This window comes from Melospiza melodia, chromosome W (assembly GCF_035770615.1).
Source record: "Melospiza melodia melodia isolate bMelMel2 chromosome W, bMelMel2.pri, whole genome shotgun sequence".
In the NCBI taxonomy this organism is placed as follows: domain Eukaryota; kingdom Metazoa; phylum Chordata; class Aves; order Passeriformes; family Passerellidae; genus Melospiza; species Melospiza melodia.
In genome coordinates, this window is record NC_086225.1 from 1,625,610 (window position 1) to 1,640,455 (window position 14,846).

The 14,846-nt window shown below is 35.6% G+C and overlaps 1 protein-coding gene across 1 annotated transcript in view; it reads left to right on the plus strand.

Annotated features, from left to right (window-relative positions):
• LOC134431419 (neurexin-1-like) overlaps positions 1 to 14,846 on the plus strand; it is a 112,273-nt gene that overhangs the window by 33,331 nt on the left and 64,096 nt on the right. The window lies entirely within an intron of this gene.

Consider the following 14,846-nt stretch of genomic DNA (forward strand, 5'->3'; position numbering starts at 1 on the left):
TCTTCAGGGTGAGAGAGATGGATGAAAATCTTGGTTCATGATCAGAAGGCTGGATTTATTGATATATGATATATAATACATTATTACTATATTAAATATATTATTACTATACTAAAAGGAATAAAGAGCAAAGTTGCAGAGGCTGCTAAGCTAAGAATAGCATAGGAAAGAGTGAATAACAAAGTTCTGTGTCCAGCAGAAAGCAAGGATAAACTCTCCCATGAGTGGTCAGCAAATCCAAACACTCACAGAAGCCCAATCACAGATGCTCCTGTTACATTCCACAACAGCAGATAATTATTGTTTACATTTTTCTTCTGGGGCCCCAGCTTCCCAGAAAGGACAAATCCTAAAAGAGAGGATTTTATGAAAAAAATGTCTGCGACACTCTTCAAAACTGTTTAAAATGTGAGTTTTGTTTTCTGTCAATCATGTTGCTAATGGAAAATAAGAAAAAATATTGGCTGAGATGGGGGATAATTAAAAAAAGAAACCAGTAGGTGTTTTTCCTTGGTGAATGATGCAAAACTGATGCGAGGGATAGCTGATCAGAAACATCTGTATTGTCTGTTAGGGAGAAGGTCAAACCTTAATTTTCAGTGATTGATATTGTCTTATAGAAGCCATCTTTATTCCAAATTAACTATATTGGAATTGGCTATTATTGTTCTAATACAGTGTGGAATGTACCTCATCCTGTCCTGCAGTAGAAAAAGAAAGAGTTGTTGATTGGGGTTTTTTTCCCCAATGTTATCCTATTATGGTAGTCTAAAAAAGTATAGTAATAATAATTTTTTTATCTAATAAATATCAGTCTTGCTTCAAAAGCCTTGAATTTGGGGATGATAATGTTTGGCTGAGACACAAGCTGTTGTTGCTACAAGGAGCCACACTTTCTGAGGAGCTAGACATATACTTGAGGAAAAAGCCCCAAAATCAGGATTAGATTTTAAAATTAGTTTTAGTGTGTAGCTTTTTATTACACAGCCTAAATATTTGTACACAAAATACTTAGATGTAGCTAATGCTTACATCTCACTTCAGAGTAGATTGTATTAGCTTCTGGGATATAATAAATCCACTGGGCCCAATGCCTGAATTAACATAATAATTAAAGTTTCAGCACATTGTTGTAGGTCACAGTAAGAAAATGTTTAATCTTTCTCCCTTCATCTGTGTACATTCAAGGCATTGGGAGGTCTACAGAGACTGAATTAAATTTAAGTGTACCAGAAATGAGCAGGGTGTTTTAAGAAAAATGTAAAAAAGATTTAAATTTGTTGGGAGCTGCTCATAATTGGTTTTGTTCTGACAATAAAAGATACAGCAAAAATTGGGTCACTACACAAGTTACAGCTCAATTAATGGCAGAAAGCTGGGTGTATAGCAGCCAAAACACAGAATTATCCTGCATCTGCCCACTTGAGGCTTTGGGGTTTGCATTGTTCATAGATCATTGTCTGTGGTCAGCTGTGCCTGTAGGAAAAAACAACTGCTGGGCTGGAGTGAGTAAGCAGAGGATGTTGTAGATCATCTGAAAGTTACTCTACAAAATTAGTAGAGTGTTAAGAGAAGGAAAATGTTCTTCTCCAAACATAATTCTAGGCTTGAAAAATTGATGGCATTGAGAGGAAGATTTAATGTCGTTTTATCAATCTTAAGAGAAGCCAAGGAATATTAAAAGTTGCCTTGTTCTGACACTATTAACTAGCCAGGGAGAAATATCTGGATGCTGATTATTGCACCACCAGAAATGGGTCAAGATGCAGCTTGTTTTGAAACCAAATTGGAAATTCATGGTAAATTCCTGAGTTTTAATAGAATCCTTAGCTGTAGTTTCCCTTTATTCTGAAGCAGCCTTTTGCTAATACAGGAGAAAATGGATTTAGTAATTTAATGACTAATTTCCTTTGCTAGGCATTCAGTTGACAAAAGACCCACAACAGGATGGGTGAAGAAAAGTTCTGTTTGTGTTTTTTTATTCTGAGGAACCAGGGCAGGCTGCTGCTCAGTGTTTCTTTGTGCTTACAAAAAAACTTGTAAGATGACGATAGAAAATAAAAATGGGGAGCCTGAAGCTGCTTAAATTAGTCTGTGCTTCTTGTATGGCAGCATGGCAAGTTGGTTATTAACTTAATATTGGGGGAGTGGGGGAAAAACAAGAGCTGCAGGAACTGCCCTTGGACACATCAAACATTCCTAATTTCATGGCTAACAGACTGATGAATGCTGCCTGCATTTGCTTATGAGATAGAAATGCTTCAGTGTGCATATTGTCTCCACAGCCCCAGACAAAAGTACAAACAAATAATCCTTGAACAATCGAATAATCAAATTATCTTCCACTTAGATTGCGTTTTACCTCTAAATTTCAATTTAAGAATCCAATGAAAATGAACTCAGGTAGAAGTGAATTAAGAAAGAATGGACTGCTAGACTGCAAATTTCTAATTTAATGACAATTAAGGAGAATTCTTAATGATTCACATACCTTTAATTTTAAACCATTTATATGTGTACCATTTCATCTGAGTACTGTGATATGATGTTGCCTCAGAAATGGAACTGATGGACAGGACTCTAAAGTACTTTAAACACAGCTATTAGTTTTGAATCCAAATCCTTGGGAAGTCCATAAGGTGTGGGAGCCTTGGGGAGAAATAAAGATAATAATTACAGAATGATTTCTTCACAGAGGCAGTAATTCCCTTTCCTAAAAGTTCAGAACAGTTTAAATTATTTTGTGAACATAATAACTGACCTGGTGGTTCTGGGATGAATGCTAGTGTGTTTTGTCAAGAACTCTTCAATTTTAATTAATTGAAAGTATCTACAGTAGTAATCAAATACCTTTAGAAGTGTAATGGCATGTGTTCAGAATCACATGTCTTGTGTATTGTGCATAAAGGGCTTTACTTATTTTCTCAGGTGCTATAAAATGAGGAGGGATTTGAGAAAAGCAAAAAAACCCCTTATTCTATAACCCTACTGTTTTCTTTGCATTGCTATATTCAGCAATGCAAAGAAAACAGTAGGGTTATAGAAGAAGGTTGAATTACTAGCCTGTATAACTCAGAGTGCAAGCATTGATCCTGTCACTCTGGCTACTGCACAAGGGCATTTTCCTAATGTAATAAATTAAAAGCCCCACCAGCCTCTGGGGCTGTGCATCCAAACAGTTGATGGGTAATTACAGGAGACCTGTGAGACACAGGTGGGAGAGAAAAATGGAGACTGCTAGTGAGAGTATTTGTGTTCAAATTCGTTTGAAGCAAGCTTTCACTTACTCTATATTGTAGAGGGATTTTTTGTCGTTTCTTTGGTTTTTGTGATTTTTTTTTACTCTTAGGAGAGAAGAGGTTTATTACATGGCAAGTTTCCATAGAATTTGTTCTATGCCTCAGTATTTGTGTGTGACTAGTCAGTCTGGTTGTAGTCCTTGCTCCTGGTTCCTGTGTGCCTTAGTGTGGGATCAGCAATCATGCTCAACCTGTTCAGAAGGAACCAGCCTGTGGTTCCTGCTGTTGTTGACACAGTCTTGCATTTTTTTCCCTCATTGGTTAGGAGATGGAAGTTTGTGGAAAATAGATGTCAGTTTTCAAAACATTTGGTGAGGGATACAGGCTCCATTGCTTTTTTCCTTGCCATCTCTAGTCAATGGCTTAGTGGAGTACCAGCAGCTGTGGTGAGCCCTTAGTGCCTTGAACATAGAGAAACTTCAGACCCTGAATGCAGATTAGATTCTTGAAAAAGGAAGAGTACCCAAACCTGAAATTTATGTAATGTGCTTGTCAGTAGTGTGTCACAACTTTTCTCTTTTGATTATCCTTTGTAAGATATGGTAAATTATTTTTTCAGTAATGTTTTGTTCTGTAAGTGTTATTTGGATGGTTACAGATTTGTTTCTATTTCATATCTGCAGGGCAGAAGGCTGTAAATAATTCTAAGCTCCTATGCAGTAATAATAAATATTGAAGTATTTTAAGCAGTTATTTTAGACAAGTTCCTGGAGGGGTGAAATTACTTCTTAATATCTAATGTTTCTAAAATAAGGCAGTATCTCTGACAGTGTCACTCTTTCTATCTCCATCTGTTTTTCTACCCCTTCCATTACCTGGGAAATGAATTATGTTAGATCCTTGCAATGATGCAAATATGTTACATTATCTATGACACTCTAACTATCTCACCTTGTTAGACATATTTATTGCAAAAAGAACAGGCTGAAGTACCAGTGGTGCAAATGTGCTGTCTTCAGTGGAATTTACTAGCAGATATCTTGGCCCAGTCATGACAGCAAATCTTTCCTCTAAAATATCAATACAGCACTAGAGTCCAATTATTTTTATACTCTGCTAATCTTTTTTTTGCTTTTACAGTGTTCCTGCAGGCTTCTATAAAAAGACTATTGGTAATCTCAGCAGGGAGGCCTCCTTATCAAGTAGTTTCAAAGACTTATGACTTCTGAAAAAATAAGGAGGTAATACTGAATTAATGGAGAAAGAAAATGGAGTCTTCAAAAAAACTAAATGTAAAGCATATATAAGACAGATTATTTTTATACTTGCAGAAGTTTTCTTGGATTTTCACAGATATGATAATAAGACTTGAAGAGAGTTAGAAATCTTTTATATTTTTAAAATATTTCATTGATGTCTTGCTATGTGTTTAAGCTTTTCCATACTACAGAATTGCAATGTCTATAAGTGGGCTTGTTTCATGAAGTGCCTTTGTAGTGGCAATGACTTCTTTCAGCAACACTTTTTTTTTAAAAATCTTTATGTCCTACTAGTCCTTTAAAACTTGATGTAAGTTGCATTTCTAGCTATCTGTGATTATTAGCAAAAAAACCCTTATATATTGTCTTTGCAGTCATATAAATCAGATTTTGAGATTGCCACATGTGAAATTATCATCTGAAAATCTCTGGTTGATATTTACACAAACCCCTGGTGTTATATTCAGTAAGAGGCTCTTGCTTATGTGGACAGTGCCTTTTTCTCAACATCTCCCATGTTCTGAAATACTATGGCCTAAGTTTTGATTTGGAGTGGAAGGGGGTATGAAATACAGTTGTATCCTGTCAAACCACTACAAAAATAATGGTAGTTTTGCTTTTTTTCTTTATTGTCTTGGAAAGAGAGTGTTAATTTAAGAACCAACAATAGTGCCAGAAACGCAAAAAATAGCTACAATATATTGGTTTAGAATATCATGTCATACTTCTGTAGATTTCATGGATCTTTACTGTCGTTTTCATAATAAAATTTGTTAAATTAGTTTTAATTCAGCTTGCCTTTTTGCCTATCCTTAACACCCTATTTTTATATGTTCTTTTATCTGACTGCTACACACAAAATACAAATAGAGGGATTTTTAAATTATTTAGTTTTATTCTGATCCTTCAGATGTGATTGGGGATTTCTAGTGACTGCTGATTAGTAAGAGCCAGCATACAGCTTTGTCGGTTTCTCGGCTGTTTAGGTGGCCTGGAAAGGCCCAGAGTGGCCTTGGACAGCCCGGCGCTTCAAAGGACGAGGAGAGACTTCTGATCTTGTTTCGGTCTCGGTGTTTATTAATTGTTTATCTAAAAGATTTTCTTTCAGCCCGACAGAGGTCTGCACAGCAAGCCAGCCATGGGCACACTCCGCAGCCCCTGGGGCGGTCACTTATCTTTATACCCGAAGTTACGTGTACAATATTTATAATTTTTCCCCAATACCTTCTACTCTTATTAACCGGTGCACTTCTAGTAAAGACCAATCCCAAAGTGCCACCATCACCACAGAAGATGGAGGCCAAGAAGAAGAAGAAGAAGGACAGGACACGCCCCAATTCCTCCATCTTACTTCTCTAGACCCCCCCTGTACAGAAATCCTAAACCCTGTGTTCTACACCTTAATTAACTTATCCCTTCACCATTCACCCCAGTGAAATCCTCCCAGTCTTCATACAGGTGTCATCTCCTGTGTAGGATCAAAGTCCTGCCACCAGACACTTCTGGCAACATTCCAGGACTCCCGAGCCCCCCAAGGGTGGTCTCGGTCACTCTGCACCTTCATCCTGAGGTGCTGAGATCCCACACAGCTTAGCCAATCTTTGCCTTTCAGAAGGAATTGCAGTGCAATAAGAAAGGTCTCTGAAGGAGAAAACCTAAGATATAGAGAAGAAGAGAGTGGAGGGCAGCATTGAAACAAAAGCAAAGAACCTGAAAGTAATAGGTCAAAACATTTCTAGGAAGATATGTCACAGCCTCAGGAGATGGTAACAGCACTATCTCAGCCATCAGGGTTTTCTGTGTAATAGGAAGTCCTTTTGAGTGTTTCATCTGAATTTTTAAATGGTCATTTCCTGATTCTGGATTTACCCTTGAATGTTTCTTCCCATACATATGCAGGTGGTGGCAGTTCTGTGTAAATACCTGTGGGTGTTTTCCTCTGTGAAGTACAGACAGTTCAGCTGCTTTTATTGCCATGACCTTGACCAGAATCCCTGCTATACAAATAGTTACTAATATTTTTTTCAATGTGCCTCCATTTTTAAATACACATTTATTTTTTTAACTGTGGACACATAGTTGGTTCTTCTTTCCAGAGCAGAATGTTTTCTGTTCCTAACCCAATCCCCTAAAGGTCTGTGCTGTGCTATTACATGTTTGTTGTCTTTAGTGCTTTGTCCATCAGTTACATTCATAAAGGTTAAATATCATTAATCATTGTAATGCTCATTAATCAATTTGGAGGAAGGTTATCTGAATTTTTAATGAGATTTATCAGAGTTCAACACCAATTATTCAAACCAATTTAAATTGGCACTATTCTTTTGCTCACTAAATGAAAATTCTACCTGTGTCATTCTTTGGAAGAAAAAACTGTTTCTAAAACCACTATATTGAATTTCTTATAAATCTTACTTCAGTTTTGAATAATGACATTTCTGATCCCATAGCTCATTTGAACACCTGACTTATGTACAGATGGTGGCTGAAGGTAATTCTGGAGCGCCAAAAGAAATATCAAATGTATCACAAGAAGACATCTTTATCCTGATACTACTTCTCATAGGCAGCCTTAAGTTAAAAAATATAGTTTTGGCTCAATTATTTTCCATGTGACAATTTTTGAGATAATGAAGCTCAAAGACAATTTTTGACTAATGCTCTGCCTGTCTTTGAAAAGTTTTGAGCTTCTTCTCTATCCAGAACTAATCAATAAAAAAGAGTTCTTTCACTCTTTGTAGCTGACATAGTAATTCTTTTCACTTCATTTGAAGAGGCAGGGTTGCAAAGAGATATTAGATGGCTTGTTTAGATCAAATATTTCTAGTGTAGCAACAGGCCATTAGCCCATCTCTCTGCTTATTATTTTGAACAGCAGATTTCTTCAGCTGAGACTTCAGCCTCTCAGATCCCTTTTGTTGCTGTAGGATCCTTTCATAGAATGTATTCTTTGTGTGCTCAGTAGCTTGGAAAGATTTTTCTGTTTTATATATAAAAAATCTTTCTTAAATGAGACTATCCTCAACGGGCTGGAAGATGTGATAAAATAACTGTTTTCATATTGAATTTCCATGTTTATAGGAAGACCAAGAGTTATAAATAGCTTCTTCCAAACATGGTTTGAAGGCTCACCTAGAGATCCAACCGACTTTGCCCAAATGCTTTTATGTTGATATTCCTTCAGTGATACAATCTTAGGCAGAGACAGATAAAAAAAAAGTGATGGTTTTGTCAGTCCCCTCTGGAAGGTGTTTTGTTTTACCTGTTTCAAAACTATGCTGGATCTGTTTTTACTGTGTCAAATGCTGCATATTCCTGTAGCACCCCTCTGAGGCAAGAGAAAAACTGGTTTTATGGCAGTGGCTCATCATGCACATAATACCTTTGCAATGGCATTCCCCCTGCATCTCTGGGAAGCTTATTGCTACAAAGGGCTTCTTTTAACAGGAGTTAATTAGGACTAGAAAATTGCTTATTGTTTTTTATTGCATCTAAACCCCAGGACATGCTGCACTAATCCTCTAGTGCTGTGTGGTGCCATAAGAAAGGTATTCAGCTGATGTCTCAGAAGTTTCTTATTAGCTTTGAAACTGTTCCTTATCAGATAATTTAACTCATTAGCTCTTTCTACACATAAAATGTGTTAGCTGGGGATTATTTTCTTCCTTATTCTTTCATTTGAAATGTGTGTTTAAATATAACCCCAACAAAATAAGAAGAATTTTTTGTTCTTCTCCTATTCCACATTTTGCTTAGGACAATGAAAAACAAATGCAACTCATTTGGAGAATGCTCAGCAAGGAGTAAGGTGCTACTGCTTCATCCAAGAAACACTACAGAAAATAACTTCTTTCCTAGGACAGAAACTGCTCTCAGTTTTTGCAAGAATTTCTGCATTTTTTTTTTTGCTCAGTCTTTTGCTCAAAGCATATTGATTCTAAAACTTGCATTTACATAAGTTATATACTTATGAGGAGTAAAATTAAAACCACTATTTTTTTAAATCATAATGTCAGTTTTTCTATCAGCTCTGTAAACAATCTGATACTGAAAATCTGTAATTCTGATTGAAAGCTAGAAACTGCATTTTGCAGTTCAGGTCTAAAATCAGTAAGGACCTTGAGGCCTGGAAAAGGCCTTTGGAAAGTTGCCCAAAGTTGTCCAGCATGGTTTTTAGCTTGCTGCAGAAACTGGAGCCTGTTGGTATATTTCTGCTTTGGTTTCCCAACTTCTTACCAAAATTCATAAATGGACTTTAAGGCAACAGTAAGGTTGAGTAAAAGTAGTTTCTCCTCTGAATGTAGAAGTGATGTGACAGTATTTGACATTTTGCAGTTTTTTCTTAATTTAGCAAGAATGCCTTTAAAATTTCAAACTTTGGGGTTTTGAGTAATTTTTTGACACATTATGACTGCATTATTAAGTGCAGGATACTGTAATCTGCTTATTAATGATGCAACTGCTAATTAGAAAAAGGTTCTCTTATTTTCACCTTCTAGCAATTTAGTATTTACTGTACACTAAGATGGCATTGATCCTGAAAACTCCTGCTTGCTTTCCTCTCCCTCCCTAATTATAAATGTGCTTTTGAAGTGCCTACTCTGTGTGATTAAATAAAAGGACATAAAATTAGAGAGGAAATTGCATGGTGCAGCCATTTTAGTTATGAATTTAAATGGCTGTTTATCAAAATGGAGTAATTTATCACTTATCTAGTGTTCCCTGCAAGTCATTTATCATGAGTAGCAACTATCATAATTTTATTCTAATCTGAGATGGTGGGAAGGGATCAGAGGTTCATGCTTCTTGTGATTGGCTACTGATTTAATGATTGTGTGTGAAACAAAACAGGAGCTGGAAAACTTTCTCAAGTTTCTTTGCATCATGATATTATATCTGAATTTGTATCAGTTATGCTTTTAAATGTTTCTTGGCAGGTAGAATTTTCTTTGTGCCTCATTTTACTGCAATAGATACTGGTTTTATGTTGGGCACCAGTAGTGCAGGCCTTGGTGCTCAGGATGTCAGCTGCAGTGTGTTTTTTGAGATAAACCATGTTCTGATAGTACATTGCAGGAACAGGGATTATGGCAGTCCAAAGCACTCAGTTATAACACCTAACCAAAGTTGTACTTTGTCATGGTTTTGAGTGGAACATTTTCTGCCACAGAAAGGCTTGGAGGCTTGGATTGCCCTGGATCTCTGCAATGAATAGACATTTCTACAGCTCTGTTTTTTCTTTTTTTCTTTTTTTCTTTTTTTCTTTTCTTTTTTCTTTTTTCTTTTTTCTTTTTTTTTTTTTTTTTGTTTTTTTTTGTTTTTTTGTTTTTGCAAAAGGATAATTTGAAACAATAATAAGGAGCCCTTCAAGAAGTAATTCCTCAGTCCTTCAGAATAATTGCTTATGGTCTTAAATAACTTCTCCAGTTTTGTTCTCATGTTAGGCTGGTCATGACTACCTCATAATGAAATTATTCCCTCACAAAGGGAAAGGACACAGAAATCTGTACTTACTGGGGAGGGAAGGGAGCATTAAAAATAGGAAATAAGCACATAAATATTTCCCAGCTGTGGATTTGGAATCATGATTCTGATTTTTTTTCTCCAAATTGCTTTCTTGGAATCTTCTGTGGAAACTTGTTCAGAGGCCAAGGAGTATAGTTTCTGGGAAGGAAAAGAAAAAGGTTCTTCTGTAAGAAAAAAGTTATTTATGAGAGATAGGAACAGAAAACTGCTGGTGTGGAACAATAGCAATACTTGTAAAAATTAACTCAACCTAACTGATAAAGCAGACCCTCTGTATTCTCTCCAAATGAATTTCTTAGGCTTTACCACAATTCCATCATTTTTGTTGGTTTCAAACTTAAGTCTTAATTTTTTTAATTAGACATAATTATTTTGGTTCCCTCCTTGAGTGCCTGTGTTTTATTTCTAGATGCAATATGGTCATCCTTTATTATGTGATTGGGAAACAAAACTGTCAAATACAGTATAACATTTAGAGAACTACTTTATAGTCTTTGTAATTTTTCATCCTAAGATGCAGTGAGTGATGTATTAATGGAAGGGTAAAGGCTGGCTTTCGAAAAGAGCAGTGTGCTGAGAAACCTTGTGCATGATGCATCCTGAGACCCTTCCAGGTTCAACAGTGCACACCTCATGTGGAGAATATTCCTTTTGTATGGAATAGCAAGCCATTAGTCTGCTATTGCCAAAAAGTTTGCCACAGAAGTAGCAGTTCAGGCTGTCTGTTTTTATTGTAGCAGTCATTCTTGTTAATGGTTTTGTCTATGTGCTGTTTTAGTGTCGTTTTCCAAAGTTGCACTACTTTTTCAGAAAGACTTTATAAGTTTAAGTTGATGGTGTAGCAGATAAATGTTTGAATTTTAAATTGTTGTGAAATGGAGCACCAAACAGTACATCTGGGAACATACTAGACTCTGGTTTGGCATAATTTATTTATTCAGAACACATTTAATGTTTTGAAGATTGTAGAGAAGTAACTTGGTTCTTAGAAGTAGAGTATCAGTGATGTCAGCTTATTTTCTCTTTGACAGTAATTATTTTGGGAGACAGATAAATTGACAGCACTCTACCAGGTTTTGTTGTGTAATAAATAAACAAAAGTTAATTAACTACATCCCAACTACCCATGTGACAACACCTGTGTTGTCACATGGGTAGTTGGTGTTTAGGTAATAAACTTTTGGGTTCTTCTTATGCAAAGGAACATTGGAGCTATGAATAAACAGATTTGATTTACTCTAGCTGCAATTTTGTTTCTCTTGTCTATGGTTCCATATTGTTACTACCTAATAAGATCGAAGCATCTAGTCCTATGTATGTGATTTAAATCAGGCATGGGCACATGATGAAGTTCTTATGGATACAGCCAGACCTAGTTTATGATGTAATGCTGCCAGTGGGATGGGTGGATGTGCTATAAAACTTTGCATAGTGCTTAGGTAGGACTGTAAAGTCTGCTCAGGCTCATGGAAGTATTGCTTCCATGTTTTTTATCAGACTAAGGATTCAAGGAACTTCCAAAGATTTGAATACTAAAACTGTTGTTGACTTCAGTGGGGCAAAGAAACAAACCCTTCCTCCAGCAACAGGTGCTTTAATAGAATGCTTCTCTTGTTTGAATCCTTCCTGTGACGCAAACAGATTGTGCCATTCTATATTTGCACATCTTCTGTAATTCTGGACCTTTCACTGCCATATTATACTACATTTTTCAGTACTCAAAATTCAGAATAAAACCATGTTCATCTCCTTTATGGTGTTCGTATTATCTTGTGCTTTTCTATGCAGGTAATTACATTTTAATCATTAAATGAAGTGTGACATTTCACACTGGCTAGAATGACTGCTATGCATTTTTAATGGTTTCTCTAAGTGTCATTAAGTGATAATTTGAAAAAATAAACAAACAGCCAGCACTTTACACAACTGGTTTTTAATGAAGCCTGTTCTTAATTTGCTTGAAGGATCAACAAAATTTGTGGTATGAAATGTAGCAACAGATCGAGTGGGGTTTTTTTACGTAAAACATTTGAATGTTTTATGGATATTTTTTAATGTCCATTCTAAATACATACATTCTTGTCAAGAGTAAAATAGCACATCTTTTTTGATATTGAGAAGTTGATACAGTGTTGATTACCAGTATTGTTTAGTGGCTTTTCTGTCCTGTGCTGAAACATTTTGACTTATGTGGCTTCTGCTCCGCAAGCTAAAAAGTCTGGTTTTCAGTGACAAAGCACAAAAAAAGATTTGTAACTCAATTTCCTCTTGGTTTTCCTGAATCCTTGCTGACCTCCTGTCTTCCCATTTCACAGCTGGGCATGGCAAGGTAGATTTGGAGTTGCAGTGGCCAGTCACTTCCTAAATATCAATGCTAGATTGACGGCAAATATGCCTGAGGTTTCATCCAAGTGATCATAAGAGAGAAGTTTAATTTTTTGTGAGGAATTAATTACTCTGCAGACTGGAGAAATGTGGAGGTATTTTATTGATATTCTCGCCCCTGCTTCAAATAATTATGTAATGCTTGCAGTTTGGCCAAACGAGAATATTGCCATAGAAGATGATTGAATTCATGGCATGGAAACAGCATAAAAATAGCAAATAATGGGTATTTTTGGTTTGTCAGGTGAGCAGAAAAGATAGTTTGGTAGAAAAAGCATGCAGTTAGTGTCTTTATCCACAGTGCTCACATTTTTTCATGAAAATGTTTCTTCTAAAACAAAATGCTATGCTCAATTTCATTTTTTTGTTGTTGTTTTCAAGTGAAATTTGGTTTTTAAACAAGTGAATGCTAGTTTGATGTAAATCAAATGATTATGTAATTAAATGATGCAAATAAAATAATTTGCTCAAAATTTTAAATTTCATGATATTGAGTATCATGGACTATATTTTGAAGCTATAAGGAATGAGAGAGGATTCAAAAATTAACAATGAATTCTGCAGGGGTATTGCTTGAAGAATTACTCAAGTTTTTTCTTGGATTAACTGCTTCCTTTTTCAAGTCCTTGTTTAGGAATAATTTATTTTAAAAGGGCCTGGCATGTACTTAAGTTCCATACATTTTCATGTCTGAATGCTCAGAAGCAGTTTGCAGTGCATAATGTGTGTACATAAATATTTTGCATGCTGATTCATTTATGGCCTTCATTTTTTTTTGTGGTACAGTCATTAAATACCTGGGACAAAATTAAAAATACCAGGTTGCTGCATCTGTTTTATCATCTCTCCATTGTAGGTATTCATGCTGCTTGAATATGACTGTGCAGCAAGCACCCATAGCAAATAAATTTGTGCTTGAGCATTTTATGCTTTTATTAAATATTCATTAGATGAGATGCAGGCTGTTGTTTTGAGTGAATTGAAACTCCAGAAAATGCATTGTTTGTGAATCCTTTATGCAGCATGAGCCAAAGTGTTCACTACTGAAACGTGTAAGGGTCCAGGATGCGTTGCTACACAGCTGAATCTTGCTTTGGGCTGTAAAGGGAACATAATTGATCCACAGTCATTTTGGGTTTCTTGCATTGTATTCTAGTGTGATTTAGCTAATGCTAAAAAAACACACAAACTCCCAGAAAAAAAAAAAAAAAACAAAAAACAACAAAAACCCCAAAAAACCAAAACAAAAACCCACCAAGAGTTCTTCATCAATTCCAAGAGAAAACACTTCAAGTAAACAAAGACTAATAATTTCTAATGTTCTTATTGCAAAGCAAAGTAAAAGCAAAATGCAATAATTGTCTGGTGCCTTATCTGATGTATTTTGCAGCAGTCTCTGAATTTACTCTGTTACCTGGGGAGAAGCATTTTGAATATCCAGGATCAAAGTTAGTGTATAGGCTACAACAGAAGACAAATACATCCAAGGATCTCTCAAAAAACCTGTGTCCTCACGCCTGTTTTTTGCATGTTCTGTCATTCACTGGTGTCTTAAATTCGCACTATTATTCCCTTGATCTATATATTTATGTATCTGCTTTGGGTTTGTTGTGATGGTATCACACTTGTGTGCAGCTCTGTCCTGGAGATTTTTATTCCCAAGAAGGATGAAATTTGATACCCTCAGGTTTTCACACCTTCATTCTTATACTTCATAAAACCTACAGGTGTTCATTGGGATTTTACTATTTTATTATTAACAAAACAGAAAATTTCTGCCTTTTTATAGCTCTAACTCCATACACCTCTAAACAGATAATTTTTGTCTTTTTTAGAGCTTTAAATTCCTTACACCTCTAATGTAAGGTCTGTGTACATGTTAGTGTATAAGATTTTAGAAGAAATGTAATCTCCATATATGTTATACTTGCTTTTCTGAGATTGAAAGCTCAGCTATTTGTGTTTCACCTTCAGGATAAACTGAGAAAAATAACCTGTATGGCACCTACTAGCTAGTAAAAGTACATCCTGGAAAAAAAAACAAACAAACCTGTTCATTTACTGATCCATTTTAACTTGCTGTCTGGCACAGTGCTATATAAAGCTTTAAGGTAGATTCCTAAATGAATGCTTTGTAGCTTTAGTTTATTCAAGACCTTAGGCAGAGCTACTGGAAGTATCTAGGTTACTGATTCTTTTTGGGGTGTCATAATTTTAGGGAAAATTGGGAAGGAAAAGATCTGTGTTTTGACTAGAATAATGCTTTGGTCTGAACACCTGAATGTTATATATTTAGATGTGATTCAGATCAGATTGCTTAAATCACATTAATACAATTGCTGGTGCAGTTTATTTTCCAAGATTAATCATATACATGAAAATTCAGTTAGAAAATATTTTAAAAATATGTTCACGGTAAATTTCATTTATCTCCTTC